Here is a 25,336-nt window from a genome sequence, read left to right as displayed (position 1 = left end):
AATAGGGCCAAATAAGCATCAAGTCGAACATAGATCAGATTGTCGTGGAAATTCGGTCGATATCGGATTTGCGAAAAAATTTTCATAAAGTAGGTGATTAACGAGATTAAATGTGCTCAGAATAATAAACAAGCACTTTTCAGACCATGTTAACGCTAGACATCTAAATTAGTCGCCAGCTATAGGTTACGCAGAGGTGAGATCGGAGTGTCGTGGAAATCCGGTGGATATAGAATAAAAGTCAAAATTTTTAAAAAGTAGCCGGTTACAGAGATTAATGTACTCGGAATAACAAAAAGCCCCTTCTCAGACCATGTTAACGCTAGACATCTAAATGTGTCCCCAGCTACAGGTTACGTCGAGGTAAGATGGGAGTGTCGTGGAAATCCGGTCGATATTGTATTTGCGATAAAATTTTCATAAAGTAGGTGATTAACGAGATTAAATGTGCTCAGAATAATAAACAAGCACTTTTCAGACCATGTTAACGCTAGACATCTAAATGAGTCGCCAGCTACGGATTACGCCTAGGTAAGATCGGAGTGTCGTGGAAATCCGGTAGATATCGAATAAGCGTCCACATTTTTAGAAACGAGCGGATGTAGTGTTTCTATGTACAACGAGTAGTAAATTAATATTCTTAATACTAACTGGACCTTAGATAGCCCAAATAGGGCCAAATAAGCATCAAGTCGAACATAGATCAGATTGTCGTGGAAATTCGGTCGATATCGGAGTTGCGATAAAATTTTCATAAAGTAGGTTATTAACGAGATTAAATGTGCTCAAAATAATAAACAAACACTTTTCAGACCATGTTAACGCTAGACATCTAAATGAGTCGCCAGCTACGGGTTACGCCGAGGTAAGATCGGAGTGTCGTGGAAATCCGGTAGATATCGAATAATCGTCCACATTTTTAGAAACGAGCGGATGTAGTGTTTCTTTGTACAACGAGTAGTAAATTAATATTCTTAATACTAACTGGACCTTAGATAGCCCAAATAGGGCCAAATAAGCATCGAGTCGAACAGAGATCAGATTGTCGTGGAAATTCGGTCGATATCGGAGTTGCGATAAAATTTTCATAAAGTAGGTTATTAACGAGATTAAATGTGCTCAGAATAATAAACAAACACTTTTCAGACCATGTTAACGCTAGACATCTAAATGAGTCGCCAGCTACGGGTTACCCCGAGGTAAGATCGGTGTGTCGTGGAAATTCGGCCGATATCGGATTTGCGATAAAATTTTCATAAAGTAGGTGATTAACGAGATTAAATGTGCTCAGAATAATAAACAAGCACTTTTCAGACCATGTTAACGCTAGTCAAAGTTTTAGTTTTTTTTACAATACTTTCTTTATTTGAAACACCGAACTCAAATAATAATTTTCTAAAAATTAAAATAATTGCGTCAAAATTATTAAAACGTGGTTTGATACAGGAATTGAATGTACTTAGAATAATAAACAAGGACTTTTCTAATTCTGGAAGAATAGTATATTTGAGTGAGAAATAAAAATGAATAAGTTTTCACGTAGTTTATCAGTGTTTAAAAAGTTAGTTGTTTCTGGGATCCTGGAAATATCATTAGTTTATTCTAGGATCCTAGTTTCATCGGGTATTCTTTTCCAGGATCCTCAAAAAATTGCTTTGCTTGTCCTGGGATACCAGAAAAATGGAAAATATTTTTCTGGGAGTCCAAGAAACTTGCCTTTGGCATAGAACTTTTCTGGGACGTCCCAGAAACAGATGATTCTCCCAGAAACTGCGCGTTCATCACTGGAAACATCCCAGAATGTTGCGTTTTGTGTATATATAATTATTTTTAATATTTAAAATGATTGCTTACAGTTTCTAGAAGCTGACAGACATTAACTATATTTTCCATTTTCACTAACGAAATTTTTTTACACAAATAAACAGAAAAACTAATTTCACAATGTACTATGACCAACTCGAAGTTTCCCTTGAGACTGACCGTTGAAAATCCTACCGAACGCTTGTAATATTAACAGGTAATATTTTTCTACAATATTAGTATACGATAAAGAGGGTTGGTAGCAAAACATAGCTGCTCTCTCTTTCTCTCTTCCAGAAAGTAGTGGAGAAGCCTGATCTCCCTCAAACCAGCTTTGATCTACATTTGTGATAGACATAGTTAACTTAAGATAAGAGGGTAGGTATTAAGCATATATGCACATGCGCTCCCCTACTCCTCCGCGCGTTGTGGTCCACGCTGTGTCAGAGCTAGAGAAAGCATGCATCCTCAAGTTAGAACTTTAAACAGCATGCGCTCCCCTCCTCCGCACGCTCGGGCCCTATACCAAATGTATGCGCGTGTACATAAAATATACACAATATGCATCCTCTAAGGTACATAGGACATTGGCTCTAGTGGTAGAGCGCTAGCCTGCAAACCCAGAGGACTCCGGTTCGATTGTCCGGTCTGTCTCTTCATTTTTTTCAATCGTCGCTATTTTCTATTTGTTTCATTTCACTTCATTTATTTTCAATGTAGCAAGTAAATTGTCAGTAATATATTTATAACTTTTTTAAAATACATTAGACAGAAAGCACTAGGTCTAGGGTCCCGAGGGACTAGGAGCCCTAAGAACCTTCCTCAAAATATTATAAACAATTATTAACATTAATAATAACTAACATGGAATGGTTAGGCCCGGGAATCAAAGGGTTACGGCCCCCCCACAAATATTGTTAATAATAATTATTAACAATAACAATTATTATTAACATGATATGGTTCAGCCAGGGGGGGGAAGTGTTACGGACCCCCCCCCCCCCCCCCCCCCCCCCCCGCAGGTGTGCTGAAAAATACATTGCTATACTACTTCAGAATTATACATCCGTACCAAGCTAACGCCATCGGTAAACTCCGACTAATTCTTCTAGGAGGTAAACTAGAGAAGCCTCAGCTCACTCAGCTGATGCCTGTGCGTTCTGCGTTTCACGCTTTCATTTTATTGTATGTGTGTATGTGTGTGTATGTGCTAATTTTTTGGATGTACTAAAGTAAATTTTATCGAAAAAACGAACGGTCAGATCGGGAGATCGATCCCTCTGAATCTGCAGGCCAATGCTTTACCGCTAGAGCCACTGCCACTAGTACCCGGGACAGTTCTTATTGTGTATATTAGCTACACGATTGGTATAAAGCCCAAAAGCGCTAATATATATAATTAATAATGCTATTATATATATATATATAATAGCATATTTGTTGAACCGCAAAAAATTCATTTTATACTAATTATAATAAGTATATATATATGCTATTATATATATATAATATGTTATATATATGTTATATATATGTTATATATATATATGTTATATATATATATATATATGTTATATATATATGTTATATATATATGTTATATATATATGTTATATATAATATATATATTATATATATATATAATAGCATATATATATACTTATTATAATTAGTATAAAATGAATTTTTTGCGGTTCAACGTATGTGTATATAATAAAAAGAATGCAAGTATCTGTGAAGACAAAGATGAAAAAAATGCAACACAAAATTCTGCTTAATTTATTTTATTGGTAGTCTTCATGGTTGTACGCTACTATAAATAGTACAGCGTAAGCATCATCGAATCATTCACCAACCAGTATTCCAATAAAATGGATCGCTTCCATAAAGTAAAGTATTCTCGTCTTTCACAAGAAGACTCGGACAACAAGGAGAACAAACAATCATCGACATAGAAACAAACTATTTCCATATTTTTGAGCAATACTAAAATCTTTCCTGATAAAAAGGCTATCATCAGTTTAATAACCAAAAGAAGGACTCAAAATCATATGCACACATGTCATCATTATACACCACTTCAACGACAATAAATAAAATTTTTTTTTCATCTAAATTCTATGTCGTATTAACTTTATTTATAAAAATACAAAATTTATTATAAAAAAATGAATATGTTTTCATAAATTTAACGTTTTGATGTACACATGTCGTTACGTATTTGTCGTAATGATTAAGGCACAAGGTAACTGATTTTAATTTTTCGTAAGGTGAATAGCTCCAATCATTCAAGTCGAAAATTTTGTGGCCATACGAGGTCTGTCGGGAAAGTATCGGGCCTACTTTTATATTTTTGTGCTAGCATTATTCTTTATCATCTGGTGTATGGCATCCTTCAAAGTAATCCCCACTTGATTGAATAACACGGTTCCATCGATGTTTCCACTTTTCAAAACAGTCCTGGAACTCACTTTTAGGGATAGCCTTAAGTACACTCGTCGCATTGTTTTAGTTTTGAAAACCGCCAAAAGTCACAAGGGGCTATGTCGGGCTGTATGGCGATAGTCGAAGGCATGCGATATTGTGTTTGCTTAAAAACTGCTGCATAAGATTGGATGAATGCACTGGCGCATTATCGTGATGGAGAAGTCAGTCACCATTTTCCCAAAAGTGCGGCCGTTTTCTTCTTACTGCATCACGCAAACGTTTCAAAATTTGAACGTAGTATTCTTTATTGATTGTCTGACCTGTTGGTGCATATTCGTGATGTACAACACCTTCACAATCGAAAAAAACAAATAATATTGACTTAACGTTGCTCTGACTTTGACGTGCTTTTTTTGGTCTTGGCGATTCAGAATACTTCCACTGTGAAGATTGTTGTTTTGTTTCAGAATCATAACCATAAATTCATGATTCATCACCTGTAATACTATTAACTTTTCTCAGCACATTATCATCATTATTTACCATTTCCAGATTGTCCTGAGCAATTTCTAAGCGAATGTTCTTCTGCTCTGCTGTGAGCAATTTTGGGATGAATTTCGCACACACGCGTTTCATTCCTAAATTTTCGGTTAAAATTTTTGAAATAATAGTTTTTGGTATCCCAAGGTCTTCTTATAGTTCTCGCATAGTCATACGACGATATTGTTCGATTGCAAGTCGCACCCGCTCAATATTATCTGCGGTTTTTGTCGTCAAAGGTCGGCCGGAACGAGAATCACTATTGACAGAAGTGCGACCATCCTTAAACCGTTTATACTACTCTTTTATTCGTGTTTTGCTCATACACTCGCTTCCGAAGACCTTTTGCATCATTTCAATAGTTTCCGAACTCGTTTTTGCGATTTGAAAGCAAAATTTGATGCAAATTCGTTGATCTTGTTTTTCAGTCATTTTTGACAATATCAAAATCCGACGAACGCGAAAAAGGCACTGTAAACAAAGACACGCAGCGTATGAACTATACGTCCGCAGGTATCAGTAAGTAACCAATAGATTCGTGAGGCTTTACTGTTGATGTTTTTGTCCGGTACAGGTTGCTCGAACACTATGGCGCGAAGATATAAACGTAGGCCCGATACTTTCCGGACAGACCTCGTATCATTCTAAGCACTCTTTTTTAGATCTCCGGAAACGAAAATTTTCTGTGGCATCTTTGAGAGCATCTGTGATGATGAATTTATGTATTTCGTATTTGAAATCACCAGAGTTCCATGTTAATCCATGAAAGTAGAGTTTTAACCAGAGATTTTGTCGTTTATATTTCTCCGTTAGTCTTCGCCATGAAAGGGAGATTTGAACAAGTGTACACGTGGTTCTTCATTGTAGTGAACTGGAAGTATCGCTAACTCTTTCACAGCATAAGTTTTGTCAGGAATCAAGAAGCCTTGCATATCCACTACACGTAGTCCATTGCGATAGAAAGCTATTCTGAGCTGCTTAAGAAAAGAACCAATTCTTTAATACCCCCCCGCCCAAATAAGTTTCTTCACATCTCTATTTATCGGATTATACCATACTATGCGATCGTGTAGAATGAGATAATACGCTGTAGTTCTTTCGGGAATATTTTCTCTGGAAGCGCACATCTGCTGGAGCAGTCTTTAATGAATCGTTTTGTTTCCCACAGTCAATCACTACGACTGGCATGTAATTTTTATATTCGAGTTTTTTAAGCATCAGTTCGGCATCTTTGCCGTAGTATACGTTTTGAAAATTGGCATACATATCGTACAACACTGCGTACTGGGTTTTACTGAAATCAATGTGGAGATGGTCATATGGATAGCACTGAGAGTTGAGGTACAGTTTTACATTTCTGATGTTACAATGATCAAATATACTAGTATTAAAGTTTGGTTCATTTTTTTGATTAGTTTTAAAGGCTAAGATTACGTAGCGTGGTTTCTCCAAATGATTTGTCGTTTTAAGTGCCCAGACGTGATTTGTCTTTGCAGGCAGCACTGGATATTCGTACAGTTCCCAACTCATTGAAATACTTCGTTCGCTTTTTAGAAAGTGGAGTAGACGTATTTTCTTTGCATTTGATGCAGTCACATAGGACATAAGTCATTCTAGAAGCGTTTAATCAATCTTGAATTTTTCATAAACTTCAACGTCGTTGACGGTCTTCTTTGTTTGATAAACTGTATTCACATCAGTACTCGATCTTATGAGAATTAATTCACATTTCATATTCACTAGCACTTTTTGATATTCCTCAGCGAATCCAAGTTTGAAGCTCAGAGGAATCAAAATATTAAAGTCGCCATTCACAATAGTTATTTTATGGTTCTCTTATTCTGTATTTATCCATCCGGCATTTTTGGCAATCAAAGTTTGACTTGGAGTGAGAGATAACCAGTTCTTCATAGCTCTTGTGAGAGCAACGCTCTTACAGTTATCTATTTCTATAGCATTCAGCTCATATCCAATTTCTTCAAACATGTGAAAAATGGCATCATTAAGAATATTGGTATTAAGAAAGTTTTATTTTTGCTATATAATCGTCCACAAATATATAACAAGCTGAGAGATGGTTAAAGACGCAAGTCTTGATGATGAATTGATATACGAATCTAGTCACTATTTTTGAACGATGATATGGTGTAAGGTTGATGAGCGTGGATATCGTAATGAGCCAAAGATTCATCGAAGACGATAGATGACTGTATTTCTAGAATGTTCTCCATTATTTCATTGAAAGCAACAAAATAAAATTAGGCAATTTGTTTTTCACCAAGAACAACTCTTAACCCAAGACTTTTTAGGAACTTAATGCTTTGACGTGTTAAAGCTTTCGCTTTCCGATGACGATTGATGGCTAGTGTTCGCCGAGTTAAATTTTTCAATTCCAGTCGTTGATCGATAGTGACTTTGCATTTTTCAGTGCTTATATAGTCTTTACCACTCTTTGAAACATAAACAATTTCCATCATACGCTTTTGAGGTGTAATCTGACAGTTATGACTTCACCATGAAAATTGATTAAATTTACGTCTTGATAGACGATGCGTAATTGTAAATAATCTACATCCTTTTTCGTAACTGGAAGATAAATCACGTAAGAGGGAATTTCAATAATTTTACTCGTATATCCAGGACGTACTGCTCGAAAAAATTCGTCGTTTGCCAGAATTTGTGGAACTTTGATATTTGCTTTTCTACTGGCTTTTTTAACGGTTGTAAAATCTTTATTTAAGCAGTACTGATGATTTTGAGTGCACATTTACCCTTGGACCATTTGAATGTGGCCGTTTTGATCACACTTTTCAAATTAACTTTTTATTTATAAATTAATTAGTTTTCTTGCCTCCTTGCGGCTTGGTTTTTTTTCTCTTCTTGAGACCCATACCAAACTTTGATTTTAATTTCATGACGTTAGATATAGTGTAATCAGCTACTTTCTCACCAAAACTAGAATACTTAGCGAAGATTTTATTGAACGCTTTTTCAGCTGAAATTTTGTCTGCGATATTTCTAGCCTGTATATTTTCTCGATTTTTTGAGTACACTATATCGTGTTGCTGAGAGGATTGATTCCTTGATCACCGCGAGATAAATCTGTCTGTAACTTAGTTCCTGGTCCGCAATATTGATAGCCTGGAATATGGAGCTCAAATAGAAGTTTATTGATGATATCATTGACCAATCCTCATCCTTTCTTTGCTCTTTGACGTTTGCATATGATCATCACTCTATCAAGTCCAACACACGACTAACGTTTGAAACTATAAAAGCAGTTATTTATATAACCATGTGGCAAGTTATCGTTCGAACTTTGTCTCGTGAGTATGAATTTCAAAGAACAAACTGTGAAACTTCCCGTAGAAAATGTTGACGTCATTGTGAGGGAGGATAAGCAACCAAAGCGTCATGGAGATTTCCTGCCAAATAGCATCAGAGCTATTTTTTGTGATCCGTCGAACTGTGATAAGATGAACAGTCTTTTGGCACTTATCGCTTATCAATGGTGTTAGATTTAAAAACGTTTACGTTTACTCGAAATCTCTCAATCAGCCAAAATATAAATTCTTGGAAGAGATGTGTTAAAGCCGAGAGATGGAATAAAGTATTTTCCATTTAAGAAGCACGAATCCGTGATCGATCTCGAGCATGCACTATCTAATTCGATTATGATATTCGATGACATCGTCTGTGAGAAACAGGAACACGTGCGTGCTTTCTTTTGTATGGGCAGACGTAAAAGCGTCGACTGTTTCTATCTCTCGCATACTTACGCACGTATTCCTAGACATTTCGTGAGACATAACTTTAATTTATTAACAATTTTTCGATAAAACGAAGCAAATATGACACATATATATGACGATCATTTGAATTATCACATGACTTACATTCAATTTAAAGAACTTTGTGCAAAATGCTGGTTGGATGATAAATAAAGGTTTTTAGTGATCGACAAAGATAGAGCTATAAACTGTGGAAGATATCGAAAGGGTTTTGATTGTTTTGGTATATTAAATATATCACGATAGTAATGTAGTATACAGTCTTTCGATAATCGTTGAAGCATCAAATAGGCTGATTATCCACGGGAAAAATGATAAGACCAACATAATCACAAGTAAATTAGACAAAACTTACAAAATGATAGATATTCATGGAGAAAAATTTTACAAATTAAGCATTCAAATGTAGCAGAAATTCAAGAAACTAGAGAGTGAAAATGCTCAGCTGGAATATATGACTTCAGTATAATCTTCTGCAAGAATGCTAGAAGCCAAATTGGACCACTTTATCAAAGTCTTGGAAACCATTCGTGATTTAAAGAAGGCAAAGTACACCCGGATCTCATGGATCACAACATATTGCCTCAAATAGTTAACGACATTAAATATACCATAACGGTTCTAACAGAATATCTCAAAGTGGAGGACAAACAAATTAACTGACCATTTGCTTAAACAACACAAACTGAAAATAAATGAGGCATCTAGCCGTTCAGTTAAGGACCATAGATGTGTCACGCTCTACTACACAAACCATAGAATATTGAATGATCATTTGATTCGGTTAGAAAAGATAGGACCATTATAAAAATTTTACTCATTAGAAAATATCACCGATAGCAATAGAAGGCTGCTGGTACTATTTAAGTATGCAAGTACGAACAGATTGAGCATTCGGAAGAAGCTGGAAAAATCAAATTCTCAAAGACTAATTTTTATACCGTAGGACCAAAGAGTAGTAGAAATCAAATTTTTAAAAAAGTGTCACGGAAATCCTTATAAAAGGCACAACTCTTCTGTAGATTGCCTTAGAATATCGAAGAAAACCGTCGAGAGAGTGCTTTCTTTGAACATTTTGTAGAATTCGGACGACTACTGTATTATAAAGTGGTACGAGACTCTAAGAACCCCTTGTCCATTGGATATGTACAATATTATGATCCTGGTAGCAAAAGCTATCCAAAATTGTGACCCATTATACAGAGCTCAATTTGCATAAGTACGTAGGTGACGCTGGGACCAAGAAAACGAAACCAAATATTATTGAATATGTGATAAACAAGTTGACTCATTAATATATGAAGATCACTTGCATTTGACAATATTAAAGAAATCTCAGAGAGGAGAGAGCAAATAAATGCTACCACAAGTCCATAATAAGGAAAGTTGTTAACAAATCGAAGAATTAAATAAGGTCAAGTACCCTGCTTATAAAATTGGAAATTACAACATTCCAACAATCAGATAATAACAAAATAATAAACTAGACTACGCATGCGTTCATTATAACCAAAACGGGAAATAAGGGGACCCAAAAATTGCATCAAAAGACTAAAAGGATCCGACAGTGGAATAAAATATTTCATCGCAGGATAAGAATATTGTTACGTTCACGTATAATAAATAAAACACGTAAAACACAAACTTTAAAGTTTTTGAGCTGTGGTGTAAACTTTATCAAATATAATGCAAAACGTAAACATAAACGTAATGTCTCCAACTTGACGCTCAATCGTCAACTTACTGAACAAAAACAAAACATTCACTCTAACGTTGCCGCGAATACAAACGTTCAAATTAGACATTCAAAATCACATTCGTAACATTACCGCCTCCTTTGTAAAATTCTCGTCCTCGACAATAAGAAAATCTTTGAATCAAGCGGGTTAATAAAAAACATATACAATAAAAAACGTCATTAATCTTTCAAAAAACTCAAATGGACTTTCCCAATCGGATTGCAGCTTCGGGGTCTTTCCGATTTTTCTCTTCGGATTGAAAAACCAAACTGTTTCTCTATAAATGATTTAAAAGCAGAAGACTTGTCATTGATCATCTTGGTACGGTTGAATTGTAAATTCATTTTCTTTCGAGCAACATCATGAATTTGGAATAATTGATGACGAAATCTTGTGACATAATTGGAGGGAGTTTCGGGAACAACGTCAGGAGGACATACTTGGAGCAAATAATGGGCAACCGAAGATCTTATCCAAGGTACATCTCTGCTGGAGTTATCCCTGTTGTCTCATATCGTGAAGAATGAAACGCCAGAAGAAAGAGCTGAATAAGTTCATCCCAATTCTGTTGATTTTCTGAAATAAACAACGACAAATACTGCAGAATTGTTCTATTAAGACGCTCAACTTAACCATTAGATTGTGGGTGTAAAGGTGTCGTTCTAGTTTTATGGATACCCAATAAAACTGTTATTTCTCTAAACAAATTCGACTCAAAATTCCTACCCTGATCTGTATGGATTTTTAAATGAAAGTCATGATGGGAAATGATCTGGGAGACTAACCCCCGAGCAAATGTCTTGGTCCGAATATTTTTAAAGGAATTACTTCAGGCCATCTCGTAAAACAATCCACTATAACCATTAAATACCTATTACCCGATGAAGAAGGAAGTACTTTACCTAAAATGCCAATTTGAAGTCTTTTTAATGGAGCGCCAACATTATAATCCTGTAAGGCACTTTTACCTCTTCCTGGTCCCTTTTTAGCAATATAATCATCACATCTCTTACACAAATTTTCAACATTTCTTTTACAGGAATCCCAATAAAAACGACATCAAACCTTGTCCAGAGTCTTGTTTATACCAAAGTGGCCACCAGTAAAAGAATCGTGGGCTTCTTTGAGCACTTCATTGATCCTACTCTTTGGAACAATCAATTGCCACACACATGTTTTCAAATCATTTCATTCCCAACGTCTAAAAAGAAGATAATTACGAACAAAGAGAGAATCCCATTGAAGTACATAAAATTTAATACGAAATACTTTTTGAAGAAATAATACCTCTATCAGGGCGTTTATCCTCCCTTTTAAATTTAAGTAGGATACTAATGTCCTCATCTTTTTCTTGTTCTATTTTCCAATCAGTAGAATTATTCTCAAGAAGATAGATTCGACCAACTACTTTCTCAATAGCATAGTTGTCTTCAATTTTTTAGCAATATCTACAAAAAGATTCATCGCAGGGACAACGTCAAAGTCCATTTGCATTGTTATGAGAAGATCCTTTCCTATGAATAATCTAAAAATTAAATTTACTCAATTTTTCTAACCACCTAGCTAACTGACCATCTAAATTCCGGAAAGAAATTAGCCATTGAATAGCTGAATGATCTGTATGAATTGAAAATTTCTTACCAATGAGATAATGGGAGAAATATTCAGAAGAATCTATAACCGCTAAAAGTTCTCTTCTAGTAACACAGTAATTGCTCTCAGCCTTAGACAAAATACTATTATAATACGCAATTGCTCGTTCTACACCATCCTAAATTTATAGAAGAACAGCACCAATCCCATGTCCTGACGCATTAGTATCTAAGATAAATTCGCCATCTTTATCTGGATATGCTAAAATAGGAGAGGATGTCAAGACCTGATTTAACTTATCAAAAGCTTTCTGACATTCTGAAGTCCAAACAAATGGAATATTTTTCTCAGTCAACTTATAAAGAGGTTTATTATGTCAGAAAACTTTAGGACATACCTTCTTGAATATGACGCAAATCCAATAAAACTCCTAATCTGTTTCTTTGTCTTAGGAATTGGCCATTCCAAGACAGCAGAAACCTTCTTGGGGTCCATACTTATACGCTCCTGAGATATAATATGAACCAGGTACTCTATCTGCCTCTTAAAGAGTTCACACTTTTTCGGGTTAAGCTTTATATTCGCCTCATCTAAACGAGAGAAAACCTTACCTAAATTATCTAACATTTCTTCGAAGCTCTTAGCCTTAACCATAATATCGTCTAAGTAAACTAAACAAACTTTGCGGATCAAAGCTTGAAGAATATTCTCCATTAACCTTTCGAAGGTAGCAGGAGCATTGCATAAACCGAAATCCATAACCTCAAACTCCCAAATACCATTACCTACAGAAAATACTGTTTTTTCTTTATCCTGAGACCTGAATTTAATTTGTCAATATCCTAACTTTAAATCTGATGTCGAAAACCACAATACCCTATCAGATCATCGAGAATTTCTGAAATATTTGGCAAAGGAAAAGAATCTTTAATTATAACAGCATTCAACTTTCTAAAATTTACACAAAACCGTAATATACCATACTTTTTTCTTTTTATAACTACAGGGAAACACCAAGAACTTTTAGATTTCCTAATAGCTCCATGTTCTCAATTTAATGTTCTTCATGTTCAAAATTATTTTTTGGATTATGCCTTATAGTGAAAAAGGGGTCTACGAAGAGGTTGTTTAATGGGACGGGGGTCAGAAAGCTCTATCTTATGTTCAATTTTATTACAAGCACCAACATTTACTGACCCATCCGTAAAAGATGACTTATGTTGAAAGAGGAACTCTTCACCTCCACTTCGAAAATATCCGTTGTAGCAGTGTTGTCCGAAGCAGCAGCAGCGGTCGCAGCTTCAATCGCAGATTACGCCCTCGTCTTTGTCTGCAGCGGCGAGCGTAGTGGTGTACGTGTTCTATTCCTGGACTTTTGGAAACTTATTGTCGTTTTACACAAACGGCTCACTGTCACGAAAATACACAGAATCCGGATAAATTCAAAACGGATGAGCCCCCAAAATGTTACGTTCACGTATAATAAATAAAATGCACAAAACACGGACTTTAAAGTTTTTGAGCTGTGGCGTAAACTTTATTAAATATAATGCAAAACGTAAACATAAACGTAATGTCTCCAATTTGACGCTCAGACGTCAACTAACTAAACAAAAACAAAACATTCACTGTGACGGTGCCGCGAATACAAACGTTCGAATTAGACATTCAAAATCACATTCGTAACAATATCATTACCGGAATCGACCCTGAAGACAAATATTATTTAGAGACACATCTATAAATTCGAATTGTTATTTTCAGGTCATCTCGAAATCGCGTTAGAATTAGTTAAAATAGTATTAGATCTTTTTATCAGTAACTATAGAGGCCCATCAGTAAATTAGCCTTATTCGACGGAAACGAAAGGGAGATACAAGTCAAATCAGTAATCATTAAGAAGATGTTAATTGCCGAAGTCGACTCTCAATATACGCGTAGAAACTTTTGTATAAATTCTTTCATTATATATATATATATATATATATATATTATATATATATATATATATAAATATTTTCAGCTTGTAATAAAGATAACATCTATAAATAAGGCGATAGTTTTATACTTTAATCTTAATTTATTTGATAATTTTTAGGAACCTGAGTGATACGTATCGGCATTACATTTATTTCACCACTATACTCAACTGGACTCTAATGTACATATACGAGGTGTGATGAAAAAGTACGGTGAATTTTTATTTTTCTCAAAAAATATTTATTTATTCATCAATTTTTATTTTATCTCCTTCAAAGTAATCCCCCTCGGATATAATGCACTTGTGCCAACGCTTTTTCCAATCCTCAAAGCATTTCAAAAAATCATTTTTTGTGATCTTGTTTAGTTCATCCTTCGATGCCGTCTTTATCTCCTCAATCGTGGCAAAACGCCGTCCTCTCATGGGCCTCTTCAGTTTTGGGAACAAGAAGAAGTCACAGGGGGCCAGATCTGGGGAATACGGTGCCTGTGGCATCGTTACTGTGTTGGTTTTAGCCAAAAATTCGCGCACAAGCAACGATGTGTGAGCAGGGGCGTTATCATGGTGCAAAAGCCAATTTTTATTTTTCTACAAATTCGGACGTTTCTGGCGGATTGCTTCGCGCAAATTGCGCATAACTTGCAGGTAATATTCCTCATTTACTGTTCTACCCTGTGGCAAAAACTCATGATGCACCACGCCCCTGCAGTCAAAGAAAACTGTAAGCAAAACCTTTACATTTGATCGAACTTGGCGTGCTTTTTTTGGTCTTGGTGATCCAGAATGCCTCCACTGGGACGATTGAGTCTTAGTCTCGACGTCATAACCGTATACCCATGTTTCGTCACCTGTTATAACCCTGTTGAGTAAATCTGGATCATCGTTGACGTCATTCAGTAGCTCTTGGGCGATGCTCATGCGACGTTTCTTTTGGTCGAAATTGAGCAATTTCGGAATAAACTTCGCTGACACACGTCTCATGTCTAAAACACTCGTCAAAATTGATTGGCACGAACCAAATAAGATGCCAATATCATCAGCAATTTCTCTAATGGTAATTCGACGATTTCCCAACACTATTTTCTTCACTTCTTCAACATTCTCATCAGTTGTTGATGTGCTGGGGCGTCCAGAACGAGGTTCGTCGTCGGTGTCTTCTCGGCCTTCTTGGAAGATTTTATACCACTTGTAAACATTTTTTTGGCTTAAAGTAGACTCACCGTATGCCACTTTCAGCATTTCAAGTGTTTTGGAACATTTGATTCCATTTTTCACACAAAATTTAATGCAAACTCTTTGATCCATGTTTTTAGACAGCAGCAAATCGTGGAGCACGCAAAACACTTCTAACCTTGATGCCTCTCACAAACAAACCAAACATACTACAAAGCTGAAATTTTGAACGTATGTTCTAGACGAGTGTACCGACATAACCAAATAAAAAAGTCGAAGGTCGAACGGACGTAGCCCGCTAAATTTCAAAATTCACCTTACTTTTTGATCACACCTCGTATACTACATTTTCACAGAATCGGACCATATATTATTCTAGGATGAAAGAAATGATTGGAATACGTCTCAGAGCCGTCGTATCGATTGACGACTGACCTAGAGCCTTACGCGTAAGATATGACGATCCTCAACAGGAAGCCGAGGTAATTTCTTCTATTCAAGATCACTGGGAACATCCAATCTTTGCAGACGGTACCGCTATCAACAACTTAAGCCAACTAAGGAGAGGTAATCATCAACTACTTCTCCGAAGATGATTATCTCGTAGTGATCATGAAATTCCTCCTACATAACACTGGCAACTGATCCGAGGACAACAGCGACGAAGTAAACATCGATGAAAGCAACATTGACAAGGAATTAGTTACGACTGACCCAATACCTCGCATAAGTAATCCGATCCATCGGAGGAGGTGACGCTGACAGGCGTTTACCTTTCCTAGTTCCGAACCGCGATAAACAGGGAGAAATGACGAATATATGATTTTGGAAAATTCGGTCCAATTGACTATATTAAAATATAGAAGGTTTTCTGCTGTTTCATGGGTGTGGTCAACTATATGTTTAGTTACAACGCTACATCTGCGCTAGTGAATTCTACCAAAAGATATAAAGTCATATTTTTCCCACCTCGCCCTATAGTGGCAACTATTTGAAACTGTTTCATGTATATGTACCACCAAGCGTGTAAATACTAATATCACGAGAACGGAGTTCGAGTCGCATAAGATCATCTGTAGATATCAAAATCGTTAAGTGCTACGGACCTATTAGTTTTGTCGGAGAAGTATTTACCTCGACAGTTAGGACTATCACCTGAAAACGTGCAATCTGGGGACCTCTTACTATAACTGGAACCCTTATGGTCATTGAAAACCTCAACTTTTTCTTCCGGAACTTATTAATCTAAATCGGGACCACGATTTAATGGATAGGCAGGGTTTTTATTTGAAGGATCTCGAAGGACTGGACATGAGTGTAAGATGTAGAGCACTTCAAGTCACCTTACGTAGATCTAGGATATAATCGAGACCATAACTCCTTTACTCATCATACTTTATTTTCATTTTTTTTACCTTCTATGGAAATTTTTGTATAATCATTTTGTAATATTTTCTTATTTATAAAATGGACCATGAATATTATCAATATGAATATACTAAATTATTACCATAAATTACTTTGCCATGAACCTCTAATTGACATTGCCATGACGGCAACGTTTCTATTAGGAGAGAGATGTTATGTAATGGACCATATATACGAGACCATATATACGCACAGAGTTGACCTGATACTTGCACTGCGTCAAGGCCTTGACCGTAGCGATAAATGTTATGGTCAGCAGCACATATAAGCGTGCGTTGGAAAAAGAGAGAGAGAGAGAGAGAGTGTGTGTGAAAAAGAAGGAGAGTAAAACGGAGTGTATGCGGCAGTAGCAAAAGGGCGGAATTGAGTCAGTGAGAAGTGAGAGCCTAATTAAAGGTTGCATTTTTATTTCCCCTGACATTAATTTCATTCTGCATATAGTCACACACACACACACAAACACAGATACATATCTACGCAGTATTGGATTACACAGTCCTATAAAAATACCTTAATTTTTTGCACAAGCAAACCATATATGTTTTCCCAAAGAATTTTTGGCGCTGAAACCAAATCCAGCCTCAGAATTGCTCCAGCACGTCAGGCTTTTGAGATATCTTAATCTAAAAGTGTGAAAATAGCGATTGTACCTATATTTGAAGTTATGTAGCACCACGACATTATCTACACGTAAAAAATTACAAACGACATATTAAAGAAGCAGTCTAGTCCTTTTAAATGCCGTTGAGTTTGATCAGTTTGCTTATTTTTTCTTTGAAATATTAAATTTCAAAGTTTTTCATTTCATGAATATTGTACCTATCAGAACATATAGCTTTGAACGTTTCAACGTCGAATTTTGTGTCAAGCGTCTTCAATCAATTACTGTTCTACAACAAAATTAAGATATATACCATGAACAGGCTAACCCAACTTCAACCTAAATTACATCATCCCCACGAACCCTTACAGCCCTTATAAACCACCCCTACGTGAGGAGGGGTATATCAGAGACAATGGCAATGAGGAATTCATTTTTTTACAGAAAAGCAGTTGACTAAACTCGCTCTACCAAGGGTTAGGTGGGTTAGTTTGCTTGGAGGTTGGTATATGGAGTTTCTGAGGGTTGTAGGGTTTTCTGAGGATAGAGTACATCAAGGAGACAACAGGTAAGCCTATCTGGTTGAGATTTTATTTTCCTCATAGAAAAGCAATTGATTAAACTCGTTCTAATCAACGTTAGGTAGGTTAGCCTGCTTGGGGGTTGGTAGGGCGGTTTATGAGGGTTGTAAGGGTATCTGGAGATAGAGTACGTCAAGGAGAAAACAGATAAGCCTATCTGTGGTTGAGATCTTAGGTTCCTCATAGAAAAGCAGTCGATTAAACTCGCTCTACCCAGATTTATCGTAGGTAGGTTAGCCTGTTTGAGGGTTGGCAGGGGTAGTTTTTAAGGGTTGTAAGGATTTGTGGGAATGATATAATTTAGGTTATAGGTAGATTAGCCTGTCTATGGTATATATCTTAATTTTCTTGCAGAACAGTAGTTGATTGAAGTCGTTTGACATAAAATTCGACGTCGAAACTTTCAAAGTTGTACGAGTATGTTCTGAGAGGTACAATATTTATGAAATCGAAAAACTTTAAAATACAATATCTCAAAGAAAAAATAAGCTATTTGAGCAAACTCAACGGCATTTGAAAGGACTAGGCCGCTACTTTAAGATGTCGTTTATAGCTTTTTGTGTATAGAGAATGTCATAGTGCTACATAACCAACAAATATAGGCAAAATCGCTATTTTCGCACTTTTATGTTAGGATATCTCAAAATCCTGAAGTGTTGGAGAAATTCTGAGGCCGGATTCGGTTTCAGTGCCAAAAATTCTTCGGGGAACCATGTATGGTTTGTTTGTGCAAAAATCTTGTCGGACTGTGTTACAATACATAGAACCTATTATATTAAATTATACATAGTATTAGATAATAATAATTAATAGATTAAATATTAAATTAATAGATTAATAGATTTAATATAATATTAAACCTGTATAGTACGAGGGTCGTTTGAAACGCCCGTGCAAAAATAAAAACTACTTGATTTTTTGAATAAATCTTTTTTATTTTTCAACATAGTCTCCTTTTAGGCTTATACACTTCATCCAACGCTGCTCTAGTTTGTTAATCCCTTCCAAATAATAGGATTTGTCCAAGTCTGTAAAATAGGCATTCGTTTCTGCAATCACCTCCTCGTTTGAATAAAATCTTTTCCCCGCCAGCCATTTTTTCATATTAGGGAACAAATAGTAGTTCAACGGAGCCAAGTCTGAAGAATAAGGGGATGTGAAACCAGTTGGAACCTTATTTCCATCAGTTTTGCAGCACAACTGCTGAGGCGTGAGCTGGCGCGTTGTCGTGGTGGAAGAGGACTTTGTTGTGGACCAATCGTGGACGTTTCTCTAGCAACTCGGTTTTCAAACGATCCAATAACGATTCGCCTGTAATGGTTTTACCCTTTTCCAGATAGTCGATGAAGATTATTCCTTGCGAATCCCAAAAGACAGTCGCCATAACCTTCCCGGCCGAAGGAATTGTCTTCGCCTTTTTCGGAGCAGATTCCCCCTTGGTAACCCATTGTTTAGACTATTCTTTGGTCTCAGGAGTGTAGTGATGTATCCATGTTTCATCTACAGTAATGAAACGACGCTTGAAGTCTTGCGGATTTTGGTGGAACAGCTGCAAACCATTCTTGCAACACTTCACACGATCTCATTTTTAGTCAATCGTGAGCAATCGCGGCACCCATTTAGCGGATAGCTTTTTCATGTCCAAAAGTTGGTGCAAAATATTATGTACCCGTTCGCTCGAGATGCCTACAGTACTAGCAATCTAACGCACCTTCACTCTTCTGTCAGCCATCACCATATCATGGATTTTATCAATGATTTCTGAAGTGGTAACCTCAACAGGGCGTCCAGAACGTTTAGCGTCTTTTGTGCTCATATGGCCACTCCGAAAATTTTGAAACCACTTATAAACCATTCTAATCGAAGGTGCACAATCACCATAATGTTTATCAAGCTTCGGTTTAATCTCTTGAGGCGTTTTGCCTTTGAAAAAGTAATGTTTAATCAATACACGAAATTCTTTTTCGTCCATTTTTTTACAACCACTCGATTTCTTTGATTGAAACGAATGTAAAATGCAAAGTAATCGGCCGATCTGGCTGAAACTTGGTGTGTGCTCTTCCAAGATATGCCACTAACTAAAGATATCCTTGATACGCACTAGTAGTGCCATCTCTTTGACTTTGCACGGACTGTTCAAACGACCCTCGTATATACTACCAAACCTATAACTAAAAAGAAGTGAGTACTCACATTATTGCTCTCTGTAATACATAGTAAGAAGAAATTATTCGCATTTTCTTTCTTTCTCTCTAACTATTTCATTGCGTATATATATGAGGATAACTTATATCCACGAATTTGACAATTATTAGTTGGTACGTACCCTGTTCTTTTAGATGATTAAACTAATTATTTCCGATTTATATGTATCAACAACAAGAAATAAAACGACAATTTCAGATATATCCATATATGTTTGTCCGATCACCGTGCATATACTCAAATTTTCTCTCGACCAGTGATTTTAACGTTTATTGCTTAGCTACTACTTAATAATAAAATTCAAGTGCCTGGACCGCAATATCGTACGGTTACTGCCTCTGCCCCTTACAACCGAATATTCTACAATGAAAGCTTGTTCGCGGGCTGGAGTGTTTGTAATTACTTGACTTACTTTACTTTAGTTTATTGTTACTATAGGGACATTCTGTATATATATTTATTTTAATAAAAACATATGTCGTTCCATGCATTCCATCTCACTCATTCTCAATTTCGTTGAAAATGACACGGACAATTCTTATAGTAGTTGGAATACATTTGCTATTTGAATACTCCTTTGTAAAAAATTTATACATGCAATTAGGAATTTAGTTTGGTGTCTATTCTGACACTAATAGCTTCTGAAATTAATGATCACGCAGATATATAAGTTTTTACTGGAAAATATAACTATAAAACATGTGGGCAAATCCATAAAGTTGTTTACTTTTACGAAAAAAAAATTTTTTATTTCAAACTGATGGCACACTTGTTTTAGTTAATACTTGACCTTCAAATGGACATAAAATACAAGAGTTTGAGGCGTTACCTCGTTTTAAACTAACGTTTAAAATGCTAGAGAGATAAAATAAATAAAAAATTAAAAATAAAAAAATAACACGAATTTCATTTTCTTTTCAAAAATTATAATTGCCTATACTAGTACCACTGCATAATAATTAAAAAATATTGTAAAATATTAAAATTGTAAGTTTTATTACATTATCATTATTATTAGGAAGTAGGATAATTAAATGAGGACGATCATTTCGATGAAATGAATGGAAAGTTGTAACCTTTTTCTGAACAAAAAATGACATTTCATTTTATTGCAATAATAATAATAATAGTCAACAATGAACACTAATACCAAAACAACATAGTAAACATTCGTACAGATATTTGTGTATATTTGTATATAAATATATTATGCAACTAATTAACAAAATTATTATTTATTAACACATTTTCTCCGTGGTCTCAAACTAATAATAGTACCTTCATTATTATCTTGTTTAAGTGAGTTTTTGACCCTCTTTTGTATTTCTTTTTTTTTTACCAGCTTCTGCTTGACAACTTTTTTCTTGTTTTTATTTGATGCGACGCTATTAATTGCCTTTTTTTTATTTGTCGCCTTCAAATTTTTTGTGAGCTTACATTTTAATAAATTATTATTCGGACTTGCTTTTATAGTTGAATTAAGAGAAACAGACCATGTAGTAGGAATTAAATAAAAATGTTTACACGCAAAATTATACAGTTTAATATAAATGCAATAAGAGCAAGACAGGTAGTTTAAATGAAAGGTATGAGGTATTTCACTGACCCATAATAATTGAAAGACTTTTGTTGTATTGGGAACAGTTTTTATGATTTTTGGTAACATTTTATTTACACGGTCTATGTCGGCTTTTTAAATTAAAAATGCTTTGATTTTCTGTTTTTTATTAGAATTGATAACGTCTATCATTTGTTGAGCAGAAGTGACATCCCCTCCTCTTTCAACTACCCCATTGCACATATTCTTTACTGACCCACTTATACCATCTGCAGCGCTTTTCCCATGACCTGCGCATGTGAAATTCCAAGGAGCAACACGTAAACCCATTTTGTTACAATAATGTTCAAATAACCAAAAATTACTCTTATTCTTATACTGCGTAGATGCCCCATCACTTTGAAAATGTAATGTACCTACTTGCTCCACAGTACTTTTTATTAGGTTTAATACTGGTTCTAGGTGAGCCCAAATCGACGCCGCATCGTGCCGTAAACACTCTAATGTTGAACAAAATAACTTACATAGAATTTGATTGTTTTTATTATAATAAAACGTTCCTGTGTGTAATGATAACTGTTTCTTGGAAGCACCAAAATGAACACTTTGAATTTCCTTATGGCTTTTTCCTTCGTAATTCATCGAAAAATCAATAACAATCAGTGCTTCATTGGGTTTTAAATTATTCTTAATATTATCAATTGCTCTGTGTTGATGGCCAGCGTCGTAAGCATGTTTGGCAAATAAATTAATTTGGCTATTGAACTCAACGACGAAATCATTTATAGTACAATCTATTTTCTCTTTTGACGTAATATTGACAGTATAGTTAAAACCCTTAGCACCTGATCTAGTTATCTTATTAGTCATACATTTGTAATAATGAGTTGCAGTATCGTTGCTTTCAAAATTCAAACATTTATCTTTACATTTGCTACATTCCCCATAACAACATTCTTTGCTTTCAATATCGCAAACTTTCGATTTTATAAATGAAAAACTAGATTTACTGGATATTAAATTCAATAGCAACAATTTTTCAAGTAACAGCTCCATGTTCGCATGAGGTTTACGAGTACACATACATGTTTTGCGTCCATTAGTTTTTATTGAGGTAGTTTATTCAAACAGTGTTAATAGTTTGTTTGCTTTCTCTTTTGTTTGTATAAATGTTTTCTTGTTCTACGAAAGTAACTTCAGATTGCTCTGTCAAAAAAAAAGAAAGAAGTCTTTCTTGCGTTATCTGTTTCTTACCAATTTTCTTTGAATATTGTACTACTAGTACTTGAATAAAAACACATTCAATTAATTCGTCTTCTCTTCCTTAACTTGATTTATCAGTTTTCGGTTTTAATACCCAAAATGGTTTGTGTTGATAAAAAGATGTACGACAGATTTTTATCAGTTGGTTTTCCTTACTAAATTTTTCATAAAGATCGTCTACATTATAATTTATGTATCTTATACGTTTCGCTACTTTATTTTTGGTGATAGTGTCTTAAATTCCTGGAGCTAATGACGAATTTTCGTCTTTCTCAAAAAATGCATGTATTATACTGATCTTCTTTAATGATTTGGATTCAGTCTTAGTTCTAGATATACTTGTAACAATGGTATTTGCAGTACCATATTTTTTTTAATATATTTCGAAACCAACATTGGTTGTTTTTTAAATCTTTTATACTTTTCAATTATTTTATTTGCACAGCATTGTTTGATGATAGGCTTTTCTCTTTTGGTTTGTAAGGATTCCATTTTATCTCTCATTTGTTTTTTATACAATTCGACCCATATTAAATGTTTTGTTACTTCTTTCACTCCAAATTTTTTCATTTCTTCGACACGACTACGAATGGGATCATCGGCTTTTTTATTGTTTAACAACCTATAGTATTTTTTTGTCATTTATTGATTGCTTTATCTTTTTCTTCTAACTGAATAACTAACTTTTTGTTTAATCGATTTCTTTTTACTTCTCTTATCTTCATATACCGGATCGTTGTTTTTAATCTCTCAACTACTGACTTACGTTTTTTTGAAGTACTGGATTTGACAGTATTTTAGGAGCATCAGTCGGTAAGTCGATTTCATCTGTTAAAATCAATGGGCTAATTTGAGATGTAGATACAATTTGTTGTTCAGTTCTTGCACTGCTAAATGTAGATGTATGCAGATCATTCTAAGGCAAAAGGCTCTTGACTTTCATGCCAACCAAATCAACTTCTTTCGCACGATATTACCTGAGAATTCCAGACAAGATATTTTAAATCACCGATAAACATTTAATACTAAAATTATAAAAGCCAATACAAGTTTTCATTATTATCTGTACTGAGTAAAATACTTTAAATATTTTATCCGCTGTTATTTTGATATGTTCACGGAAAGATAATATGAAAATCATTTAATGTAATTGTAATTCAGTTATTGGACAATATTATTTACATATGTTTTTTTTGTAAACCTTGGCGCTGACGTGACCGCTGACGGTTTTTGTTTACACAGCGACGAACGTGTGCGTGAAGCTGTCGGATTGTCAGTTTGTTCGTTGCTTCTGTCCTGAACCGCGTTTCTTGAAATAAACTTTTTATTAACACTGGCGCTTTGCAACAATATATATTATTACGTATAAGTTCAACTTATGAATTGCCATTGCTACTATCAGGCGATATACTTATTTGTTTTACGTGTTGCATTGTAATTTCTCACACGTAACAATTCCTGTTGTCGTTTTTCAGCAGCTTTTGCCCGCTTTTCTCTGATTTTCTCACATTTTGATTGGGCCATAGATATTCTATTATCAATTACCACAATAATTGAAGAATAGTACTTGACATTCCATACCATTTTTTATAAGATGCTATCACAAAATAGCTATTGAAATAAAAAAATATCTTGAAATAATATAAATCACTTCAAAAAAAACTTCAAAATTATACAAGTCGAGCTAAACAATCTTTCAAATTATAAACTAACGCTAAATAATCCTGGAATAGTTGCTTTAATCGAGACACGACACACATGACAACGCTGACGCCAGCACACTGAATAACTTTTCGCTATTTCTCTACGAAGATCATGACTGTTATTGAATCGCTGTTTGTTTTCATTGTTCTTCGCTACCTATAGCATCAAAACTATTTGGAGTAACTGCACCTGTAGTATTAGTAACTACACCGGTAGGCCCGAATAACAGTGTAACTATTCCTTTTCTCACTCCAAAAAGAAAAAAATATATTTCCGAAAACTTTATGTATATTTTCGATGTATTTTTCGATTCAGAATACCATGCTTCTATTGATTTAACTATAAAACGCATTCAGAAAGCTTTAATACGCTATAAACAAAGTTTCGCAGTAACAAGTGACGGAAACACGATTTTGTATTTTTCAAGTCGTTGAATAAATCCAAAAAAAAAAGAATAGCTATTGAATATTTTTTTACAGTGATTTGCACATCTCCAATCATCAGGCAAATAAATTATTAACATGGTTTAGTCAAGTGTATCCATGTGCCGTTGGAAAATAATAAATTTAATTTTCAGGAAACAAGTTCTATATGAAATTTAAGGACTTGTAACTTTTTCATTTGTTAAGACACACTCATTAGCGACCAAAAGAATCATTTATTTGTAGGGGAGGAATACTTCTAAAAAATAAGAATTAGTATCACGGCAATGTTCAATTTTTGATACGCCAAAAAGTAAAAAAAATCGAAATTTCAAAAATAAAGGGACAACTATATTATAGGCTGCTATTCTTAATATTTTGATGGCACATACTTACCACTCCACTCAAAAGATGTATTTGTATGTGTTCTTTGACCACCTCGAATCGTAAAATCATATTCCAAATGTTCAAAAAGTTATAAACAATTGAAAATTCAAATTTTTTCGAGTGACACGCTAAATTTGCGA

General features: G+C 34.9%; 1 protein-coding gene across 1 annotated transcript in view; it reads right to left on the bottom strand.

The window, feature by feature from the left end:
- Positions 1 to 25,336, bottom strand: part of LOC131673513 (uncharacterized) — a 1,322,481-nt gene that overhangs the window by 216,793 nt on the left and 1,080,352 nt on the right. The gene's annotated exons all lie outside the window — the stretch shown is intronic.

The sequence above is a fragment of the Phymastichus coffea genome, unplaced genomic scaffold (assembly GCF_024137745.1).
Source record: "Phymastichus coffea isolate CEN01 unplaced genomic scaffold, Cenicafe_Pcof_1.1 PCOF00013, whole genome shotgun sequence".
NCBI lineage: Eukaryota > Metazoa > Arthropoda > Insecta > Hymenoptera > Eulophidae > Phymastichus > Phymastichus coffea.
The sequence above is the reverse complement of the archived record's forward strand: the minus strand, read 5'-3'. Positions and strand labels throughout refer to the sequence as shown.